The sequence below is a fragment of the Saccopteryx leptura genome, chromosome 6 (genome assembly GCF_036850995.1).
Source record: "Saccopteryx leptura isolate mSacLep1 chromosome 6, mSacLep1_pri_phased_curated, whole genome shotgun sequence".
In the NCBI taxonomy this organism is placed as follows: Eukaryota; Metazoa; Chordata; class Mammalia; order Chiroptera; family Emballonuridae; genus Saccopteryx; species Saccopteryx leptura.
In genome coordinates, this window is record NC_089508.1 from 43,070,737 (window position 1) to 43,095,633 (window position 24,897).

At 39.4% G+C, this 24,897-nt stretch overlaps 1 long non-coding RNA gene across 1 annotated transcript in view; it reads right to left on the reverse strand.

Moving 5' to 3' along the window:
* The window catches only part of LOC136376483 (uncharacterized), a 38,392-nt gene extending 14,365 nt beyond the window's left edge, over positions 1–24,027 (reverse strand). The window contains exon 1 of the long non-coding RNA XR_010746186.1: positions 23,710–24,027. This is a non-coding gene — a long non-coding RNA (uncharacterized lncRNA). The remainder of the gene's footprint in view (positions 1–23,709) is intronic.
* Positions 24,028–24,897: the final 870 nt, after the last annotated feature.

The following is a 24,897-nucleotide window of genomic DNA, read 5'->3' on the forward strand; positions in this document are numbered from 1 at the left end:
ACTAGGAAGATGCTCCAAGCCCTGGGAGCAAGCTGCTCTTGCGGCCCACCCCTGTCACCCATGCATCCTATGCCCCCATTCTGTTCATTCTTTAAATAAAAGCAGTAAGGTTTTAAAGCTTCATGAGAAGGGGAGAGGCTGGGTGGAGCCAGGTGGCCACAAAGGAAGTCCCATACATATCACAATAGGGAGTCAGTAGAAACTATGTGTGGCTCCTCTTCCCATGGGGACCGGGGCTCACAACTCCCACCAAATCCAACTCTTCTAAACAATCACTGCCTGAACAGTGGGTGCGGGGAGGGCCTTTCCCTAAACAATGTTCAGACCACACATCTGGGTAGGTGCTAGAATCACCATGGTGCAACTTCCAGATGCAGACATCAGCATTACTGAGGTCTCCAAACCTCCTCATGCCCTGGGTCAGAGCTCAAATCAGTGAAGGGTGATTCAGAAGTGGGGATAGACAGTTGGGCCACAGATGGTCCTCAGACCACTTGTTGGGACATACAGAAAGGTCTAGTGGCTTTCTGTGGTCCTAAGTGAAGTGCGGCAGACCAGTCTTCTGTTCCCCCGAGAGTGTGTCCGGAAAACTCCCCTCCTTTTTTGCCAGAAGTAGGTGCTAAGTGGACTGCAAAGGGTCATAGCACTCCCCAGGGACTTCGGTCTTGATCCCAGTGAATAGGAGTGCCACTTAACAGGAAAGTGTGGTCAGAGCAATCGCATTCACTCATTTCTGACTCCCAGTTTTGGATGTGTTTACAAGGCGACCTGACTTCTGATAGGTAGCACTGATTTTGTTTAAACCTATTTTAAAAAAGTCATTCAGTCAAAGACAGAAGTGCTAGAAGATTTAAAGGGTCAGAAGTGTCAGTCACATGACAACAGTTAGAAGTGCTTTGCAGGTCACCCACCTCTTTTGCCATCCAAAGGTTCCATTCTGGTGTGATTCTGGTGACCACATTTTCCAAAGCTAACAACAAGGATGTGGGCTGGCAGTTGGAAAGAGCCAGGTCCTATGACAATTTTCTGACTCAGAGACTAGCTTTCAAAGATTTGTCCCAGACACATTCCAGAGAATTTTGTATTAGGATTTGGATTCACAAGGCCGTTTAAGCAGCATGTTTAATGACAGCATTCAACCAGGGATTATATCTAAGCAGGAAGAACTACTTCCAAGCAAGAAATTAGTAAAGAAATGTCATTAACAATAAAAATACATATAAATTAAAACAATTATACTATTTTACATATTTTAGGCAGTGAAACGTGTTTTATTAAATACCATCCAGGTTGAGGCAGTGGCAGCCTTACTGAGCTCTGCATTCCTTTCTGCTATACTATAAAATACAAAAATATAAAATTGCAAAAAATCATGTAATTCTTTATTCCTTTTGATCCAATATATTTAAAATTTTTTATTTGTTGATTTTAGAAAGAGAGAGAAAAGAGAAAGATCAATTTGTTGCTCCCCGTATTTATGCATTCATTGGTTGATAATTATATCGTATGTGCCTTAACCCAGAATCTAACCTGCAGATTTGACATAACAGGGGGATGCTCTAACCAACCGAGCTACCCAGCCAGGCAATCCAATATTTTCACTTCTAGGAATTTATCCTAAGAAATTACTTCAGTCAAGTCAGTACCAAAGTGCACAGATATATTATTCATTATATCATATGTATAAAAACAAAATTATGTTCACCTTTAATGATAAGTCTTAATAAATAGTGACATTGTAATTATGAAGACTGTGTAGAACCACAGAATAATATTTATTAGTTACTTTATCTTGCCGTATTGCTGTATCTTTAATTTTTTTGTAAAAAATTGGGATATAAGTAACTACCTAAATAAGTAATAAATTTCTAAGTTACTGTAGCAAAATAGGAAATATCATGAACATCTTATTGCTACATTATAGAACTACACTGCATACAAAAATTAGGGGATCAGGGAACATGCAGATACTCCAGTACTTTCAGCCTTTTGTATAGTGCATTTTCACCAATGAAATAAAAGTTGGTTTTGCATCTCATTTGCATAATCAAGCAATTTTTTTTTTTACTTGTTTGCTTTTCTGTTGTTCTTGTTTAATAAAAAAAAATCAAATGCTTCTTTTTTTATCACTTCACATTCATTTTTAAATATCCCCTAATTCTTGTGAGCAGTATATATAAACATTTGGAAGGTATTACACATACTCATTTCAGCAAATATTAAGGGAGGGCCTGCTATGCATCTTATAGTCAGTCTATTAGGCAGGGAGGGTGCTAGACTATAGGAGAGGTTATTGGCTAGTCACCAACTTTTGTATTTTCTTTTGCTTACAGATAGGTAGTCAGGTGACTGAGAGCTAGCCAATGGAATAGGAAGAGTCACGTGTGCCGCTTGCAGGTCTGACCCATAATGCCCTCCTGCACTCTCTCTTTTTACTCTCCTTCCCTTCTCACTGGTTGTAATAGAGATAACCATAGCAATTACAAAAACCACAATTTGAAGATGGCAGAGCCTCTGCCAACCTGGTACCCTGAATGAGTACAGAGAGGAGAGACACTGACCGATCTGTTCATCTTCCCAGGACTCTAACATGAGCAAGAAATAAAATTCCATCATATTGAGCCATTACGTTTGCATCTACTCATCATTGTAGCCTTGTTTACCCTAACCATACATATATATATATACATTAGACATGAGTTTTATTTATATTTTTAAAGTATTTTTATTTATTTTTAAATTTTTAAAGTTAAATTTTAGAGAGAGAAAGGAAGGGGGAGGAAGAGAAAAACAGCGATTTGTTGTTGCACTTATTTATGCATTTATTAGTTGAATCTTGTATGTGCCCTGACCAGGGATGGAACCCGCAACCTTGGCACGTCGGGAGGATGCTCTAACCCACTGAGCTACTACTGAGCCAAGACTAGATATGAGTTTTAAAATAAGTACTCTAAATTTTTAATTCAAGTTTATTATAAACTATTAATTAAAAAGGTTGAAACAAAGGTTGAGATCATTTGATCAACCCAACATTTTTTTCTTGCTTATTTGCTAAAATATATACTTAGAGCTTTATTCAATGATAGTGTAAAAATTAAATGATCTTTGTTTCTTACCTATTGACAAAGGTTATGAGAAATAAGAAAAATAGAGTTAATTTTACTGTTTATTAATTATAATTTCTTGACCTTGAGAGACATTTTTTTAAATGTTTAAATAATTTGACCCTGGCCAGTGAGCTCAACTGGTTAAGAGCATTGTCCCAAAATAACAAGGTTGTGGGTTAGATTCCTGGTCACGGTACACAAGGGAAGCAAGCAATGAATGAACGACTGAGTGGAACAGCAAATAAATGCTTCCCTCCCCCATTTTATTCCCTCTGTCTCTAAGAATGAAAAAAAAATTAAAAATAAGCCCTGATGGGATAGCTCAGTTGGTTGGAGTGTCATCAGGAGCACAGAGGTCACTGGTTCAATTCCCCAGTCAGGGCACATACAAGAACAGCTTAATGTTCCTGTCTCTCTCTCCGTGCCTCTCTCTCTCAAAAAATAAATAAATAAATAAATAAATAAATAAATTTAAATAATTCTAAATTTTATACTTCTCAACTGAAAATCTCATACTTTAGTTCAACTTTTTAAAAGAAAAACAATGTTTTTTTCCACAAATTGAAATATTATAGTGGTGAAATATTATAGTTGAATTTATTATTAAATTTAACTATGTTAAAAAAATTTCTTTTGTTTTTATATAGCATCCACAATAATAATTATGGGGAAAAATTAAACTGCCAGTTTAATTTCATAATCCTCAGTAAAAAAAAAAAAAAACAAAAAAAAACAACCCACAACAAAACACTTGTTTAGAATATTACATATACAATTAGAAACTGAATGTTGGCAGAGACAACTTGCACATTGATACCTGGCTATATTTAGCAGGGGGAAATCTTTAAAACAAGAAAAGAATTTCACAAATTGGAACAAATACTCAGAACTGAAAGTAGCATGTGCATAATTCCATTCCCAGCACCCATGTTTAAAACATTTTTTTCATCCATGTGTCTCAGACTGCCTTCACCTCTTTCATATCTGAGTCTGTCATTCAGGTTTTCATCATAAATAATCTTTTGTTCAAGTGAAAAGAATTCCTCCTGTCTCAGCCACAAGATTCTGAAAACCCCTCATCACAAACTCCCTCTTCAGGTCAGTGGGGTGCCATCAGCCCTAACAATCATTTTCTATTTCTTTCTAAATATAAACACAAGAATTGGTGCACAGAGCAGCTCGCCCACAATCGGATTGCAGTGGGTATTCCCAGATCTCAGAGACACCTGAAAGCCTTGGCTCTCTGGTCTCCTCCTCACAGAAGCAGGAATTGTCCAACAGAAAGCTGCAGTGGAGAAATCTGGTTATGTAAATGTAACGCACTCTACACGGAGGGCTGCTTGCTTTCAAGTTAAAAATCACCACGTACCTGTCATCATCTGACAATATTAACCTTATCTTCCAGTTTCTATATAAGCCATAAAATCAGTTTGAACTTAGATCTCCATTTGTCTCCAACGGCAAATAAAAACATGTAATGTTTAAAAGCCAGTAAATAGAAATATACCCCCCCTCCCCGGTAACACAATTAATAAGCCAGAGGGGTTAAAACTACCCTGGGGTTAGGGACACTCCTTGTTAGGAAATGGGGCATGGGTGAGGGTACACACCCCAATACTCTCTTCTCTAAAATAAATGTAACTCAGATTAGAAACTAAAATAATAATCTATTGCACATAGGTAGATAATTTTTCTCACAGCTGTACTTATTTGCTGCTTATGGGGAGTACTTGCGAATGACTTAATACGAGTAGGGAAAGAAGTTAGAGCTCTCAAAAAAAAAAAAAGGAGCAAGAGTAAAAGTGCAAGGGGCACTGGGGCCGATCACAGGTGTCCACACCTGGGCCCTGGCCGGAGACAGAAGCCCTGCACCTTCACAGGTTGCCCTCATGTGTTGCTTTTCAAAGTGATGCAAGACATGATTTTTCCCCTTTTTATATTTAGAGCTATTTGAACAGCTGTACAGGGGATTAAAGTGAGGAAAAGTTTAGATGCACTGCCAAGGAATAGTCATTAAAAATCTGAAGAACTGTTTACTATACTGTCATGCTAACCACATCCTCTCCCTAGAAATCCTCCCAAGGAACGCCACCACCCCAAGCAACCTTACGGTAAAAATACTTTACCTGTGTATCCATTCGTTTTTTAATTTATCCCAGCATTTATTTAGTAGATGTAAACAGTGCTCTAGTTCTGTCTCGACTTCGTGCTAGGAGCTGGGATCATTTCAGTGAACAAGATAGGCCAGGTCTCTGCCTTCATAGTGAATCTGCACTATGATTAGATTTTGGAAATCAGTATAAATCTTAAACACTGTTCGCTAATATCATATAAATGAATAATAAACACTTCTTCATTTTAGCTACTTAACTCACTTATCTCATTCATTGGCTCAATCAATATTTAGTGAGTGAGAAATGTGGAGAAATGTGTTGAGGATTTATTTGGGCATATTTTGGAAGAGTATACTTCATTTTGTTCTTATCTAAACCAGGTGAGGTTTGGTCTGAGCCCAATGCTCAGGTATTGACTCCTGGGTCTAGAACACCCCAAGGGACTCTATCTTAGTGTCTGGCACATGGTAGACACTTCAAAAAAAGTGTCTGTTGAATGAATTTAAAAACTGAGTGAACACACTTCAGGAATTACACATTCTGGGACCACTCCTTTTTTGAACCACAAATACCAATCACTTGGGCATTTTGTCCATGTTGTGGTTAACGAGTCACTGTTTCATGTGAATGGCAAACAAAAGTGCAAGGTCATTGAGGCCAGATATCCCATCTTTGATGTCTTCTTCTGTCCAGAGCACAAGGCATTCAGTGGTACTCAGTAAAAATATGGAATATTTTCAGACACGGAACTGAATCACTGTTCTCATGGAAAGTACCTGGCATTTTTATTATAGCATCTACTGATTCTGTGCTTTAGCCAGTTGGATATGGTCTCTCAATGATGCCATGTTTATTCTTATGTCCATGCCTTTGTTCCTTCTGTTCCTTCCCACCTCAACCTCCACATTTCTCTGGGCTGACCAAATTAACCCATTCTTAAGAGCCCAGACACAGAAGTATTCCTTCTTTTTCTAGAATACTTCCCCAACTTAAGCCACACCCCCAAACCAGGACTCATTGTCTATACTACATATCATTTATCTTGTGGCATCATTTGTATTGTTGCTGTATTTTGTGGTTAATTTTCTTTGCATGTATCTCTAGGTCACTGTGCTGGGTATGGTCCTCTCCACTCTAGAACTATTCTGTCCCTTTCTCCACCCTGTTCTGTATACTGGGATGCTAAACTTCATGGGTCATGTCAATGGACTCCCTTGTTCTCTGGTTTGGGGGTGAATTTAACTGATGATGGCCACCAGCAGGAAACTGGAAGGTGTCGGGAGAAAATGTGTGGTATTTCTTTCCCAGTCCCCTGCTTGTTGGGAGGCAGTGTGTCCACCTCTCCTGAAGGCCACAGCTCCTACTAGGTGGTTCTCTCCTACCACTACAGCTACGACCACCACTACAGCTTGCTCTGGGGCTCAGCAACTGCTTCTTCCCTTAATCCCTTCAGGTTTAAGAGTGGCAATGGCTCCCTGGTGTTGAAAGTCCCATGGTGCTTCATCATCCCTTGAGGGTCCCTTCACCCCTGCCAACACATTTGTATAGTCCCTTTATTAAACTCTCCCCAATAGCCACATGCCGTGCCTGGGTGCACCACCTATTCCTTGCCAGGACCATGAGTGACAGAGGGAGCAACTGTTGTTTTGTCTCTTTGTGTATTCCCATGAATTGCACCTTGATACAACCCACAGCTTGTCACTGAGCTCTCTGTGGGTGCTCGGCAAGCATTTGCTGAAGGAAGGAATGAAAGCATGTATGGACTACCAGACCTGAATTAACATTTTAGAATTCACGTCAAGAAAAGAAAAAAACAACTATGAACTATGGCTCCTCGATATGAAGATTTGCCTTCAGCTACTATTTATACACAACTATGTACAGTGCTCACCATGGCTTTTGTTCTCATAGTGTTTCAGGCTTCTGTTGAATCTGTATTTATAAAATTACCTAATTAACGTGTATTAAATATAGTTCATATATTTAAACTCACTTATTCTTCTGAAGAAGAAAAATTAGGTTAGTTGAACTAAAACTTCCATTCTTTCCTTCTTTTTCACTTGCTTTTTAAAAAACTTTTCTTTACTGATGATGACCCAGTCACACCAGACTCTGACCCTCCTTACTCCCAGGCCTCTTTTTTAATATGTTTTCGCATACCTCAAGCTGATTGGTGAAAATTATATAAATCTGATAAATAGACAAACTGTCAATCTCTTCAGGAAGTTCCAGTTTTTTCATCAGCTTATCTACTCCTGTTCTACTAAACATCCAAGATGCCACCTGACATATGCCTATAACACTTGGGTGAGAAAAGAAGTGTGTTAGTTCTGTGAAGTAGCGATGAAGAGATAGGTGAACACAGATAACCTCATGAACAGGTTAGATGACTCCCTGAGCAGTCTTCTTTTTAAAAGACAGAGTCTGCCTGACCTGTGGTGGCGCAGTGGATAAAAGCGTCGACCTGGAAATGCTGAGGTTGCCGGTTCGAAACCCTGGGCTTGCCTGGTCAAGGCACATATGGGAGTTGATGCTTCCTGCTCTTCCCCCCTTTCTCTCTCTCTCTTTCTCTCTCTCTCTCTCTCTCTGTCTCTCACTCTAACTCTCCTCTCTAAAATGAATAAATAAATAAATAAAAATTTTAAAAAAATAAAATAAAATAAAAATAAAAGACAGAGTCTGGCCTCTCTCATGATAGTTGCAGCCTGGTCTTCCTTCCTCAGGGGTCTTCCATAATACACATGTAGACTTTTCTGCATTGTCTTTTAGAGTCAGAGAACGACCTATGACAACAAAATACAAGCTCTTTGAACCATTTGGCTCTTTGAACAGTACCAATAGCTGATTAATATCCTCTTAACATAATTGTTCACCAAGAATAATGGGGCAATTAGTGAATTTCTAGCTAATATCGTCCATGATGAAGTACTATTTGGTAGTTTGCTAGGTCAATAGGTAGCAATGCAGGTTGATTGTGATGGATACGGCAGGGTTCTGCAGTTCAAAACCTTAACAGTGGTGTAGCCAGGTTGAGAGTTACAGCCATCGACACTGAGGGATTAGATAAAGTAACAAAATCATGCCAGCTAGGTGATTCATCATTTCAGTTACTGCAGAATCAAACCTATGAAGGAGAGTTTGGCATCTGTGATTCCCATACCTAAAAATTGAGAAAGAAAAAAATAACTATCACAAAGTAACTTCAAATTTTTTTTTTTTACAAGAAAAGAATCTAGCCTGACCTGTGGTGGAACAGTGGATAAAGCATCAACCTGGAATGCTGAGGTCACCAGTTCAAGTCCCCGGGCTTGCCCAGTCAAGGCACATACAGGAAGCAACTACTATGAGAAGCAGGAAGCTTCCTGCTTCTCTCTCCTCTTTCTCACTCTCCCTCTCTTTCTATCTCTCTCTCCCCCTCTCTCCTCTCCAAAAATCAATAAATAAAGTCTTAAAAAAAAAAAAAGAATCATGATTGGTTAGTGGCAAAGAACTACATACTGACTTTCTTCTGATAATGTATCCAATATAATTTCTACTTTTTGCCAAGATGAAATTGTGGGGTAAAATTAGATGTGTTTTCTAAAAGTAAATGCAGCAATCACTATAAAATGTAGAGGGGTTTAATCCTCTCTAGCTTCTGACCTTTATTGCATTTTGAGTGTATTTGGAATTCAGATAGTACTATCCTAACTACCCTCTGGAGATAATAAGCAAATAACCAAATGACCCAAATATGATTCACCCAAGAAATAAGGGGGTGGGAAGCTGGTGCACAATAAGAAACAGTGACCTGAGTGGTAGAGGGCTTGAGCTTTAACATCATGGCTTTCTTCCCGGGTAGAGATGCTGACATATCCCCCCACACACACACAAGATGCTCACTTCTTTATACTTACACAAATGACAACCACCTATAATTCTTATGGTTATTCTTAAAAATTAAAAAAACCTGAAGCCATTTCTTCATGACAAGTAAAATGGTTTTTAATAGATAAGTAAAAAGAGATAAAGCAACACTTCACAATCCCTGCAACCACAAACAGTCAACATCAGAATGGGAAAGTATAGACATATAGGGACAGTTTGGCAGCATTGAAGAAAGTCTTTGAGTTGAATAATTGAATTAGAGACAGCTAGCAGAGCTTCATGAAAGCGATACCTCGTGTACCTTACTAGTTGGAGTGCTTTAGAGGGCATTTACTGCCATAAAAAGAAAATGGAACACAATGGATGTCATATAATTGTTAAAAAGCCATTGGATGTTTTTGACAATGAAGATTATTGGCTAAGACTGCATCTATTGTGTAAGTTAAAATAGCTTGTTGGATTAAAAATTGTTCAAAACCTGCAAAAAAGTGAGTGGATGTTAATGGAAATTTTTATTTTAACTGAAGGGAGGTTATCAGTAAGGGTGAAATAATAGCTTTGAAAGGAAATGAAAAATTGGAAGAATACACACAATCCAACCTCATTACATTTGACTATTGTGATATATTCTCTGGTACCACATACTAACTTTCCAGGTGTTTTTAACCCTATTCTGTTTACTGTCTCATAATAACCTCCTTTTCTGAAGACGAGATAGAAAGAAAGGGGGCATGTTTAACAGAATTCTATTTAGTATGTTGACTGTGATTAGTGGAGCACACATCCTTGACTTTTCCAACTTACCTACCTAAAAATGATAAATACATATACATTTTTTTTTTCTGTCTGTTGAAACAACATAGCCAAAAAGCAATGCTATCCTACCTATAGTATATTTCTCTCTGTATACATAAACTGGGCTTACAGCAAAATATTATCATGCTATATATCTACAAACAGGTAGGCAATTTTGATGTTGCTAAAATATCTGATTCGTACCCATCAAAAAGACTCTGCACATAGTATTAATTCCTCTTAGGAAGTTTACACAAGTCAGAATGACCAAAACTTTTTGTGATATTCAATTCAACCATAAAAATATGATTAGAATAGTCAAATCTATTTTTTTTTATCCTGAGAGAAGTATTTTCAGGATATATGAATCTGTCATAGTAAGGAGTTTGTTTTATTCTAATGGCTTGTGCTAGAAATCATATTATCTGCAACCTGTCCTAAGCAAATTAGATTAAAAAAATTTTTTAAGCCTTGTTGAGAAACTATTAAGTCTTTGAAACTGTGGAAAATTGGTACTCATATTGACCTATATTTGTGCATATGTTATTGTCTGTTAGTGATGACAGCTGTTGTGATAACAAGAAATTGCATAAAATTAATTTGAATATAATGAGTTCGATTTAACAACTTGGATCTTTTTAGAATATCTTAAGTAAAGCACTTTATTTGTTATGGACAAACACTTAATACTTTACTTTTTTTAGTAGGTATATTTCTCTATTGTTTTGCTGGATATAAACTCCTTGAGGAATTACATTACAGAATGGATTTCATTGGCATAGTTAAAAGGTGAAGGTGTCTGATGTTAAAAGAATTCAAACTATCCCCATGATGGTGGTTGGTTAGAGCATCATCCCAAAGCACAGAGGTTGCCAGTTTGATCCCTGGTCGGGCACATACAGGAGCAACCCAATGTTCCTGTCTTCTCTCTCTCTCTCCCCCTTCTTCTCTCACTGAAATCAATAACGTTTTTTTAAAAACTTAAATTTAAGAAATTCACAGAACTGTACACCAAAAGAGTTCATTTTATTCTATGATAATTCAAACAATAAAAGTGTGTTTTTTTTAATTCAGGATATAACAAATGGTCTAGATATTTCTAATATCTGTGCTGGCCTCTGGAGAATAAAATATAACTTATGGTATGTAATAAAAGTTTGTAAATAAATGTATATAATGCTAAAACAACAAAGAACAAGAAAAAATGTTTTAAAGTACTGTACATACCAAAAATACAAAAGAACTAGGCAATCTGGGACTATGAGATTTCTTGAGACAATTTCAAGGTTAGTAAATCATTTCACAATAAAATTTACTAGTTGAGAATAAATATTTCCCTTAGTTATTAAAAAAAAGAAATTTGAATAATTTTAAATTTATGTTTTCATCATAGAATAAAAACTGGAGGGAAACTCAAGGAGTCACTTAATTATGTTCACGCAGATGAAAATAAAGGTAGTTAACCAAAGCTTTCAAATGTCTTCTCAATGATCTTCCAAACATAGCCATTGCTCCATGGCCACCCGTAGCTTTACAACTAGCCATTCCTCAATGGCCACCTAGTTTTACAACTAGGCTAGGTAAGTTGGGGGGAGGGGGTGCTCAGCTGAAATAGATCCTACATTAAGTTCTTTTATCATATCTGATTTCAGAAAGAAGACATAAAGAACTTTATTCAAAATTCCTGTACTAGAAATTTCTATGCTTTTCATGACATTAACTGGGTCATCACTTTAGCCATTCTTCAACAAATTTACCCTTTATGCTATGCTCATTGAACTGCCATAAGACGTTTTTATCATAAAACTTCTTTTTGTTTACCCGGGGTTCTTCACATGCATTGTATTTTAAAGAATGGTGACTAAAGTAGGTCCTCTACTCTCGTTAATTCTCAGTCCCAATCTTGAGGTTGGGTTCCTGGGCAGTGCATGCTCTGCTTGATATATTTTTTTCTTTTTAAAAAACAATCTGGGAAGAAGTTGAGTGTTGTATATACAAACCACATACAAATTAGCCTCCTGTAAAACCTCACAAGGAAGTAGACACATAGTTCTTTAGTTTGTTTTTTAGTTAATGATGAAAGTACAGGTTAAGAATATGACAGGAATTAGCCTTAAATTAAGGTGATGCCCAGAGGAGTTATCATTCTCTTCCTATCAACATTATGATGGAGGTATAGTCCACTTCCCCCAGAGCAGCAAAACAAAATAGCATGAGTGTTATAATTGACAGTCACAGACATTTACAGACACTTACAGAATTAAATGTGCATTCCATTCAGACACTTGCATGTATAAATAGAAAAGGAAGTAACTAGAGGTGTAAAAATAAAGATGATAAAGATACTTGACATTAAGTTCAAACTTCAAGTGTGAAACACTCAGAGACTGTGACTTCCATAAGTCAGCCCTAATTCAAAGCAATGGCCAGGCTGGCATGGGCCAACTCTAGATATGGCCTGAACAGGACCTAAAGGAGGCCCAGCTGAGGCCCATCACCAGCTGATCAGGAAGAAGACTCGAAACAGAACTAACGAGTCTAACTGGCAAAAGGTTTTATCCATTCCTAATTGTGGAAAGGATCCATACTCCAGTTGTATCTTTCTGTACATTATTTCTTTACTAACTGGCAAATTATTCATTTCACAACATGTTCCATTTCTCCTCAAATGATTCTTTTACCACCTTTAGAAAGCCCTGCATAAAGTGCCCTTTCATATGCCTGAACTTGGTGGACACAAGGTGGTGGGAGGGCTTCTTCTAAATCTTTTTGCTCAATATGTAAAGGATAAATAGCATTCCAGACAAACCTGTTACTGTGTGAGTGTGCCAGCTGGTACACATCTAGGAATGAGACCTGTCTGGCAAAGAAGGAAAAAGGTTCTGCTCTAGAAACTGCTCACCTAACCTCTTGTTTTATATTGAGAGTTCCATAATATTGCCATTATCAACCGCATAAAACAAAATGGGTGGTAGCTGGAAGACTACCCCATTTTAAAATTCTGAAAAGAAAAGCTAAAGATTATGGGCTGTTTCCACTCTCCTCTGCTTTCTTGACAAGAGGTAATGTGGGTCTGAAGAGGAAACCAAAAATTAATGTCTTAAACCAGAAGTCTTGTTTTGTGTAAGTGCCCAAATACTCTGACAAATTCATTGTTGCTCAATATTTAAAGGCTGTACTTTTACTCAACCAACTTCAATTTGTCCTTTTGCTTCTATATTTTTTCCATACTGCACGCATGTACCATTCTGGCAATCCTCTCTCCCCTTCTGTCTGGGTTTCATTCCCTGACAGGAGCTCTGTGCCTGTGTCTCCCTACCATGATCTGTAAGCCTTACTGGTGACTAAAGTTTTAGACTTGTTCAGTGGTGGTATCTTCACCCATAGATTTAACTGAGGCAAAGTATTACCCATTGAAAACCTTTAGCATAAGCATATGAATTAAGAGAGAATTATTAGGAGGCAAGCTCTACATAAATTTAGATAAAAGCCGATAAGGCAAGATGACAGTTTGCCCCCAAGTAAGTTAATCTATGGAGAGATGCCTTCTATTAGTATAACTAAACCCATTATTTTTTAAAACAAAACAATTCGCATTCAAAAAAAGGGAGAAAAATTAGTACTATGAAAATGACTAAAGCCTGACCAGGCGGTGGCGCAGTGGATAGAGCATTGGACTGGGATGCAGAGGACCCAGGTTCGAGACCCCGAGGTTGTCAGCTTGAGCGCGGGCTCATCTGGTTTGAGCAAAAGCTCACCAGCTTAAACCCAAGGTCGCTGGCTCCAGCAAGGGGTTACTTGGTCTGCTGAAGGCCTGCGGTCAAGGCACATATGAGAAAGCAATCAATGAACAACTAAGGTGTTGCAACGCGCAATGAAAAACTAATGATTGATGCTTCTCATCTCTCTCCGTTCCTGTCTGTCTGTCCCTGTCTATCCCTCTCTCTGACTCACTCTCAGTCTCTGTAAAAAAAAGAAAAGAAAATGACTAAAAATGTCACTTCCCTCTGTTTGCACAGGGGAGTTAATATCATGAAAACTTTGTCACACAGTATTTATTACTGTATTAAGAAATCAATGCCCATGTGCACAAATTTGAATTTACAAAAACTGAAAATTTAAGGTGGTAGTATTAAGGATTGTTTTCATTTTTTATTTATAGTTTTACATATTTTCCAAATTTTTGTAAAAGATTTTTAGAAATAGAGAAAAAAATTAAAAACTAAAGAAACCACCTCTTTAACATAGTTTTTCCTGCTGAATTATTATCCTGTTCATGAAACATCAGCATAATAACTTCAAGTTGCTATTGATTTCATCAAGATGTGTCTAGCTATGTGTTTAAATAATAATTGAAGTGAGGATGAGAAATATATTTTACAGAAATTAAGAATAATATTATGCCTTTATTCCTTGTTTATATGATCTCAAACCTGAACATATTTGAAAATATTTGAATGACTGAGTTTTTTTTTACTTCTCATCTGGTAAGTGATACTATATAGCTAGCTGTCTATATTTTGGTCATCACCATAACTTAATGTCAACATTATTATACACATTATCTATTTCTCTACATCAGAATTTCTCAACTTCGGCATCTATTGACATTTTGGGCCAAACCATTTTTGTTGTGAGGGGCTGTCCTCTGCTTTGCAAGATGTTTAGCAGCATTTCTGGTCTCCAGCCACTAGATAACAGTTGTGACAACCAAAACTGTCTCCAGACATTGCCAAATGTCCCCTGGGGGGAAGAAATCACCCCTGGTTGAAAACCACTGTTCTATAGTAAGTTATTACTATCCAAATATTTTGATTATCTTTTTAACTATCACCTATTGCCATGGCCACATTAATCATGCCATGATTCACATTGATCATAATGATTAAAGAAATTACAGATTTACTCTGCACTCAGGCACTATTAGACAAAGCCTGTGAATATTAAAGGAAAAAAATTCCTATAATTACAAAAATAAAAGATTACACAAAAAGAGCAAAGATTTTGGTCGTATGCTGGAATCAAACTAGACTCATTTGTTGAAGTGGTCTGAATGACTCGGAGACATACAACAGCCATTATCCACTCAGCTGTCGCATGGCAGATATTAACACATATTTTGAAAACGAGGGCTTTTGCTTCATGTGACAATACTACTGATATTTAAGGAGAGATGTTAGGAATTCACCAGTCAGGCATGGCTTTTGCCTTTAAATGTCACCTATCCTTTTTATTGCCTTTTTAAAAATTTAAGTCCACATTCTGTGGCACCCACAACCAAAGTTCTGTTGCAAAAATGATACCAAAATGGAATTCTACTTTCATTTCACGTAAATAAATATTATAAATGATCATCATCAATAACATAAATAATAATTATTACCTGCATTATCATTCTTCTAGATGGCAGTGATGTTTATTTCATCACTGTGAATGGTGGATGATCTTTTATCTCTTCTAACTGCCTCCATTCTTATGGGATAATTAACTATGACCCACAAGCAAAACTAAGAGTAATTTTTTTTTTTTTCAAATAGACAGCCTTGGTTCATTCTATTGCCCTTCGATTTTCTTTTAAAATTTTTCAAAATAACCTGTAAGTTTTAAAACTTACTTCATTTTAAATGACTCTTTTTTTAAAAAAAAGAAAACACGGCAGTGGGATGCCGGGATTGCATTCATCCCAGCATGCCCCACCACTGTTCTTTGGATGGCAATCACAGAACCCAGACATCAAGCTGTGGAGGAGATTCTTCCAAGCAACAGCATCTGGCTCTTTGGCAAACTGAACAGGCAGTTGCCCTGGTGGCTTTGGAGTTGCCTCTGGGTCTGTCACAGGGTAAGGCTGCTAATGGAGTGTCTGGATTCTCATCCCCTTTTCATTTCACCGTCTTTCTCCTATACTTTTTTGGCGTCAAGAAACCCACTCTCTTCCATGAGGCAAATACTGCCCTCCTCAAGCCTAATAGATTTCTACATAAAGCCTGTTGTACTTCAGTAAGTATCCCTTTCCACTGCCCACATCCCTGATGAAAGTGTAAAAATAGGCAGGCATTCTGGCAGCGGCCACACTGGCATTCTATTTCATACCCCACCTGCAGAGAGAATCAGAAATTAAATGTTCTATTCTCAGTCCTGGATATTGTAAGCCTGTATTTTCACCTTCTTTATTTGGAATAGATCTCTTTTGCCAGTTAAATTTAATAAAGTCATGTTTATAATATGAATAGCTACCTAATCTCATGGAAACTTTTTTTTTTTTTTCATTTTCAAGATCACACAATCTAAGCTGGTAAAGTGGTATAAAAACTATAGGGGCTTAGTTTCAAGAATTTATAGCAATTTAAAATCATAAGTGCAGTCCCTGGGACAAACAACCACCTTGAACACCAGAGTCGGCAGCTCCAGAACAAAGGCGTCCTCATAGCCTCTTAGCTGTGTAGGAAATTAAAAAGACCAAATTTGGAAAGTAAAGAATGAGTTTGTGGATGTTTTTAGGATTAAAAACATAACAACAACAAGAAGCTTTTGAATAATTTGTACCAAAGGCATTAATCAATATGGGCTCTCTTCAGACCACAGGCTATTCATAAGTGCCATGACCCACAAATTATAGTCAAAAGATGAAATAACTATTGGTGAAGAGATGGCTCAAAGACCCTCGTGGGTCCAAACAGACCTGGATCAGTAAGACAGCTTTCTAAGAGGTAGCATTAAATTCCTCCTGTTAGAGTTCACCAGCAAAAGAAAGGCTTTGTACACTGGCCACCTCTATGGAGACTCGGTTCTAACCTACCATTTGATCACCACATTCAATAACTCCATCAATGACCTATGGAAAAATCCATGGTAATGTCTGTTTTATGGCTGGAAAGCAAAGTAAAAATGGGGGGGAGAACATCTTTACAGAAAAGGCTATATTTGAATGTACGTTGTTTCTTGGGAAATCCTGAATTCAAAGGGAAATAAAATCTACCAACTTTGAGGACTGGCAAATAGTTGAAGCTAAAATGGTCAAAACCAAACAAATATGCAGTAACTATTTCTACCCCAGAAAAGGCAATTTAAAAAGTAAACAGTATTTGTAATTATTTCCAATACTATTTTTCATTCTCTTAGAGAGAAGAATGTATTGATGCTACACACACATATTATCTCTTAGATACTGGTTAAAAAAATATAGAGTTAAATCTCATTTGTTTGTTTTTTTCCCTACACACACACACACACACACACACACAAAAATTGTCATCTACTAGAGAGCACATAATCTGTCTACACACTTAATAAATTATACACTCAAGTTGCCTTCTAATTTTATTTTTAAGAAAGAAATCAAATTTGAACATTAAGACTCATCTTCTTTTGTCAGTTAATGCAAACAACTCCTACAGCTTTCCCTCAGAATGCTACTGTGGTTGATCAACACAAGTTCCTACAACTTTGAGCAACTGATAAAATCTCTCCAGGTTTAGTTTTGTCCCAAATAATCTTCTATATTCTGGAAACCAGAAAAACCAAGATGACTTCTGCCCTCAAACTTGGGATGGTGAATTTTCCAGATGATAATGTAAACTTATAGATCAAATGCTTATTATAAATATCTGCTTCTGCTTTACATGGGAGAAAAACATAACTAAGTTCCTGGTCCTGAGCGTGAATCTCTCTAGACATAACCAATTTATGACACAGGCAAAAAAAAAAACCCAACAACATGGCAATGCACAAATATCTGTGTTGAATGAATAGATCAACGAATCGATAAATTTGAGTTCATTGTATAATCAACTTTTTAAAAAATATGTGTGCTCTGGAGACTTCTTAGATTGGTAATTATACGTCTTTAGAGAAATCAGACACTTGAAGATGCACATGAAAAATAAGTAGATATATTAATTCATATGTGAATATATCGTTAATACACCAAATTGATCTCAATGTGTCATCAGATTTTACTATGTAGTCTACTGCAAAATGTTTGTGTTTTTTTTATTGGAATGTCTGTATTAGGACTCTAGTGTTGACTGAGGTTTTATATATCCAATGGAAACTACCAGCACATTTAAAGATATTTCTTAATATTAATGGAATTGTTTGGTTTTCCTCCAAGAGTTTTATCACAGACATAAGCTTACTCAAAGTCACTTATTCCTTGATGTATATCTAGTGTCTACAGAATGTCTCTTGGTTCAAAAAAGCCTTCATCCAAGCCTCTGCTACTTCTGGTTTTCACTGAAAAATGTCAGGATAAACTTGGTGCCACGATTCTATTGATGCTCAATATCTATAAACCATGCCCATTTCTTCTAAATTTTTTTTGACATATTTTGTGCATCCAATATAAAAAGAAACTCCCTTTCCAAAAGAAGCCCAGAGCATACCATCAACTTATAGTTTGGTCTGTGTGTCCTTTAAGCAGTTACTCTGTCATATTCAGAAGCTAAGTATTAGAAGCAATTATATCTTTCTCCTTTTGCTTGTTCATTGTTGAAGAAGCTGCCAGAAAACTGCCACTCAGTCTAAGAACTACTGTCTGTTGCTGAACTAGCTTAAATGGTATTCGATAAATGATTAGGAATGTCATTATTGAGTGGCTATTCAAAGTAACACACATGCTAAGAAAGATGCCTCCAGCATCCATAGGTCAAATGCCAAGAAACAGATCCACAAATACAAGTTAGTCTGTTGTTAAATTTATGTTGTTGGGTGTATGACACCTAAGGTTCAAGCTATCCTGAGAAGAAAACCACTTCTTACTGGTCTAAGAGATCTGGTCTCCCCCTTGATACCCAGTTGATACACATACTGTCACCACCAGCAGAAACCAAGGCTTGTTTGATAAATTGTAACTGAAGTACAATCTGAGAAAAGCAGTCAAGAAGAACAGGAAAAGCTCCATACATCCTATAGAATGAGGCAGGAAAGGAGGGCAGAAAGGACCTAGACCCTGCCAAGTTGTTGATAGCTGGCTTTCACCAAAGGGAGGTCACAATGCTCTAGAGATCCACCTGTTCTGAGGGAGGAAGAGGAAAAGCCTGGGCTTCAGAAAAAACTCCAGGTCTACTTGTCTTCAGAGGCTTTGAGTGGATGGAATCACAGAAAAGGACACATCAGCAGCAAGGCTGTAGATGAATAGGTGGGAGCAGGGGGGAAAGTGGGGTGTGTTTGATTGAGGGAGGGATCACGAGGCTGGCCCAGGGACAGTGAAGACTGCAGAGGGAGTGTGCGTTTGTGGAAGAAACTTTCATGTGATGCTGTCTCTCCAGGGGAAAGGCTGTTTCTAGTTGGGCCTTGGGGGCCTGGTTTCCTCCTTCTTTCTTTGAAGGATATGTATGTGAATGTCTTGAGGCAGAGTTGGAAGTCTGGCTACCTGCTTCTCTCTCTTCCCTTCCAGGCACTTCTTATGGGCTCAGCCCCCCACAGTATAGCTCTCCCCCGGCGCTGTGCTGGCTGGCCAATGCAAGAAGTCCCCAGAACTCCCAAAGGAGCTCGCTCCTCCATCAACTCTCTGGTGCAGGGAGGTGACCACCTGGTGTGAGTGTGCTTATTAGCCTGCCGCCCCGCCCAGGCCCACACTAGGGGAGAGGGTGATACTGATGGAGGGGTATCTCCTCCTCCAGCTGCCTGAGCCTCGGCTGGGAGAGGGACAAGGACACAGGCGGTTTCTAGAGCTGTAGGACTCCAAACAGCAGGCACCTAGCCCTTCGCGGGCTCCGAAGCACCTCATAAAGACCCAAATTGAGATCTGACCCTTCTCCAACCTGTGCCCGCCCTCGGGGTCTGGCGACCTCAAGGACAGACCGCGCCCTCGAGTCCGAGCGCCCGGGAGAGCCGGTATCCGCCCGCCGCAGGGCCAAGCCTGGCACTAAGCACCGCCGCTCGTTTGGCGCCAAGACTTGGGGGCCCAGGGTCTCCCCTTCTCGCGCCGGCTCCCACAGTTCTCCCGCCGGGGTTCGAGGCGGCTGGCGCACGGCCTGCGTTGGTTGCGCCACGCCTGGGAATGGAAAAGCCCAGAGGTGGCCGCCTCCTCCTCCGCGTCTCCCTGTCTGGAGTCGGGGCGTGCTTGAACCTAGGAAAGGTCGGGATCCCCACCTTCCCCCGCCCCTTCAACACACACGCACGCGCGAGCACACACGCACTCACACACACAGAGCCACCCAGACGCGCGCGCGCGCGCGCGCACACACACACACACACACACACACACACACACACACACACACACACGCTTTGGCCTCCCGGCTCGAGACTTGGAGAGGAGATGCTTTGGGGAAACTTGGTCGATTGGTCGGATGACCCTTTGCGCCCAGCTGTCCCCACTATACTCTCAGTTCTTGAAGGTATTTTCCCCACGACTTTTCCGTTAGTGAATCAAAGCATAACCCAGTTTCCGAGGCAGCCCAGTCCCTTTGGTAAACTTCTCAAAATCGACCAGGTGCCCCTGAGTCTCCAAACCCTCCAGCGCGCGGGGACGGCGGCCGCCCTCGCCGGACTCGGCGCAAGAGGGAGGGAACGCGGTTTGCGCGGAGACCCCAGCAGTCCCGGCGCGGGAGACGGGACCCGGGACCCGGGACCGCGCGACCCGCGGGAAGAAGGGCCAGGCCCCGCGCTGCACTTACCCGAAACTAGCCCTCCTGATCACAGGTTGCCCAGGCGTTGGCACATTAAGAAACCCAAATTAAGGAGTGGGTGAAGTGGGGAAGGAGGGAGTCGGGGGCGTTTGCACCTCGTATCTCAGGTATGAGCCCTTTTCAGTGACATTGATGCAACTGCATTAGAGTTAATGGCAGCAGCCTGCTTCTCATGATTAATTGTCTTTGTGTTTGGATAAAGTATGTAATCTTCTCAACCACACCATTAAAATAGGTTGCCTTTTCAATTATGTGTCGTGAGCACAGCAGTCAATTTCCCTAATGAAGATGCGTTATATTTTCACATTAAAAAAATAATAATAGAAAAATCCCACGTTTTCATTAGACGCGATTCCGGAGAAATACAAGAGAGTTCCCCCTAAATTTATGCGGTCACGTAGTGCATGAAACTCCAGGCTTTTAAATAAATTGAAATTTCTGCAGATAAAAGAAAAGCATGAGTATCAAATAGGCTCAAACCTTCTTCATTCATATTTTAAAAAGTAAATACGATCATTTTTTTCAAATGCACTTAACAGCTTTAACAATAAAAACAAGTCAGTGACTGTCTGAAAATATGCCTATAAACTTTTTTGGGAGATCCTGTCTAGTTGACTGATAATTTGCAGATCTTAAACTAAATCGGTGATGTTAGTTGAAAATGCACTCTGCACATTTAGACAATGTGCAGTCTTTGAACAAATACCTCAGCTTGATCATTAAGAGCGAAAAATGTCTGGGCTGTGCACCTACAACTAGTTTTTGTTTCCTCCCACACTTTCATTTTTCTTCTTTTTCCTTTTATTAAAGACAAATTGAAAGCTGGTGACTCTGGTGGAATTGTTTAAAATTCTATGCCTTTGTGATAAGCAACTTTTCAATTGCTGTAAAAAAATTAAAATTGCAAAATTTTAATTTTGAAGTTTTTTTTTAATAGTCAGAAATGTTCATTCCTGAGTATGAAAGTAAAAAGTTTGCATCCATGAACAAAAATGAGAAGTATGTGTTATTCATTTCCTAATCTTGGGAATTTGAGATCTCACAGAGAAAAAATATCAAGATCTATGTTTTCTTTGTTAATAAAAAACTTGTTACTATCTTTTGCATATGAAATACCGTTTTAGACAAACAATACCTTTTTCCCCCAAATCTCCATTCAGTGTGAATACTCCCAGTGGAGCCACATTAGAGAAAAGTGTTTGAGGGGGAAAAAATAAGTCAAATTCTAAATAGGAGAAAAAAGTTCCCAGCAATAGCTAGATTTAGATTTAATTTTTTCTTCGTAAGGCAACATCTGTTTGTTTTTGTTTTTCTTTTTTGCAAACATCTTTTTCAGGTTTTAGGTGTTATGTGTTTTAAAAATTGAACTCTTTTTTTTTTTTTAATCCAGCAGCCCCTTAAAATGATCTGTAAAGAGTGGGAAATTAGATTTTCGATTAAAACCTTATCCCATCTCGAAGGATTACTTTATATTGATTCTTAAATATGGCTACAATTGATGGGCTCTAATTAAAAATCCAAAGGAAAAGTCTGTCGTGCCCATATGAAAGAAGCTTTTCATATACGGGAAATAAAGCTTGTAAAAGGTTACAAATAAAAGATTAGAGATTTATCCAAACTAGTTTAAAGCTTCACTGCGGTTTTCTTTTCTTCTTTTTTCCCCCCCTTTCTTACAAAACCATTCCCGGGCCTTTTTCCCCCTAGTTTTAAATGAAGTTTGCAAACAGGCAAGATATTGGACTGTAATGGTTGTTTTATATCAGCTCTGTGAGCTCAAGGCTGCTGCCTGCAGTAGAATTGATTTCAAGGAAACTTCAGGATGAGGAGATGAAAATTATATAAACTGACAGCTACCACCCTCCATCAATCCATCCACATTCCCGTCCACACCCTCACCCTCACTCACACTCACACTCCTTACTTTGCTCTCTAGCTCGGATACTCACACATGCCCTTCCTACTCCCCCCCAACCTTGTCTGCACACACCCTTGGTCCCCACACGCTCAGGGACAGACGCACAGCTCCCAGCTCACACTCAGCTCATAAATGTCTCACAGCCCCACATCTCGCACTTGTCACACAATCTTAATCCGTTTCATTCCGGAACAACACGGTTCTCTTTTCCTCTTTTTTTGCATTTGAAATTTGCCTCCTACTCTTTTATCAAGACAGCACAATCCTATCTTTGAAGTCATTTCTTTCCCCCTTACCCTCTTTTCTGAGGCAACCGCAATGCAGGGAATAAGCAACCCCCAAGCTTAACCGCTAAGTGGTCTGTTGCCTGCTATTTCCCCCCAAGTTGTGCCTGTGTTGCCAATCTTTAACCCTCGTTTAAGAAAATTAAAGTTAATCTCGTCAAAGTTTTAAATCAAGACATATCTTCAAACCTAATGACAAATGACTTTCCCCCTAAATATCATGGCACTTCTAAGGCGAGATGTGGTCCCCACTGCCCACTAGATTGCTGAAGACTGTAAATTAATCTTCATATGTCTGAAGTAAGTGTTCAGGGAGTCTAACCGGCTCTTTTCCCCTCGAGAGGCTGTGTTCTCACAGAATATGGGTTTTGTTCTTCTTCTTCTTTTAATTAGCTGCAAGAATCCTGAGATCTCTCTCTTTTCTCCTCCCACTGCTCCACTCTCCCTCACACAACCGTAGTTAATAAACTTGGAGGAAAGTTTGGAATATTTTTAACTGGCCTGCCATTCAAGACGGGAATCTAGATTTCAAAATGTGAATATCAGTCATATTGTGGAAACTACATGCAACCCCTGACAAATAACTTGATTCCCTGGGTATTAGTTTTCTTAATTTAGATCCTGAATACTTTTATATTCATAGCAAGATAATTGTACTCATGGCAATGAAAAACTACCCACTTGTTAATGAAAATTATTTTAAAAGACAAAGCAAGCTACCATAAGTCAGATTCATAGGAAGAAAAAAAATAAAAAATAAAAAACCCCCACAGAATACAGGGGGAAAAAAAAGTTTAAAATGAATAGAGAAAATACAATGTAAGTATATTGGAAGTTCAAGGACTTACTGAAAATCAAGAGTTAGACTTTTCATCCAAAGAGCCTTTTTCTTCCACCAAGCGTCTAAGGTTTTCAGTACAACAGCCCAGACCCCTCCCTCCTCCCAAAGCCAGTGGCTTTTGTCCTGACCTAGAGTAGGGTTTGTGGGGACTGTACCTGAGTCGGGCTGTCTGCAATTTCCAAATTGGCAAGAAGAGACTGGAAGATAAAGAACATGTTCTTACAGGTGAAGAGCAATTTTGCAACTTTTCCAGGAGACACCCAAGAGAAAGCTTGCTTGCTACCAACTGCTGCAGAGTCTGGACAGAATTCCTCTAGAAAGAAAAAGAAAGTCTTTTTTTTCCCCCCCTGTCTGCCTCTCTCTGTCTCTAGTTCTCTTTCTTCTCTCTCTCGCTCTCTCTCTCTCTCTCTCTCTCGCTCTCGCTCTTTCTCAGATCCAGTCTTTTAAAAGCTTCAGCACATTGCTAAGCTAAAGGGAAATTCTCTTTGATAAAGCGGTGTTTCCAGCTCTGGGTTTTAAAACCTAAATCTATATTCAAATCTGGCTGAAGGTGTGTTCTGGGATTTACGAAAGCCTCTTAAAGGGGTAAATTTACCAAAGCGTGACAAAATCATCACAATCTTACTTTAGACATCTGAAGTGGATGAGAATTTTAAAGAGACCCTTGTTTATTTAACACTGTCCATTTCCAACTCGCGGTTTATTGGCCCCGCATTTCTGCGAAGTTCTTAGACTGGAGGGCACAGGAGACGCGGGAGCAGTCTGCTCCGGGCCCGCTGAAAAGGAAGAAGCCCTCCGCGCCCCACGGCGCCAAAACCTACCCGTCCCACAGAACCCGGGGATTTTCAGGGAGACTCGGCTGTACCCGCCATCTAAGAAGACATTGAAAACCTCTGCGTCGAGCTCGAGGGGTTTCCCACGACACTGGGCCCCAGGGCAGATGGGTCTCCTGTCTAACATTTTCCACTTACTTTGTGGAAACGGCAAGCGCGTGTTCTGACATCTCTGCCCCTCCCCTCCCCCACGGACTGCAAGGCCTCCCTCTCGCCCTTCTACTAAGCCAGACCATCAACGTCCATTTTTCTTTTTTTCGTTCTTTGATGCTTTAAACCTCACTGTGGTCAAACTGGGGCAAACGCTTTTTTACTCTGGATAGGAAAGAGGCTCTGGCTTAGGGGGACCGGGTGGATGGACCCTTCCTTCCCAGAAAGCACGGTGACTGACCGCGCGCCCCCGAGCAGCGCGGTGCGGGCCAGAGCGCCTGCAGCACCCCCCCCCCCCACACACACATTGAGACCTCAGGGGGCAGTCACCAGGTGTTTCAGCGCGGTGGGGGCGGGGGG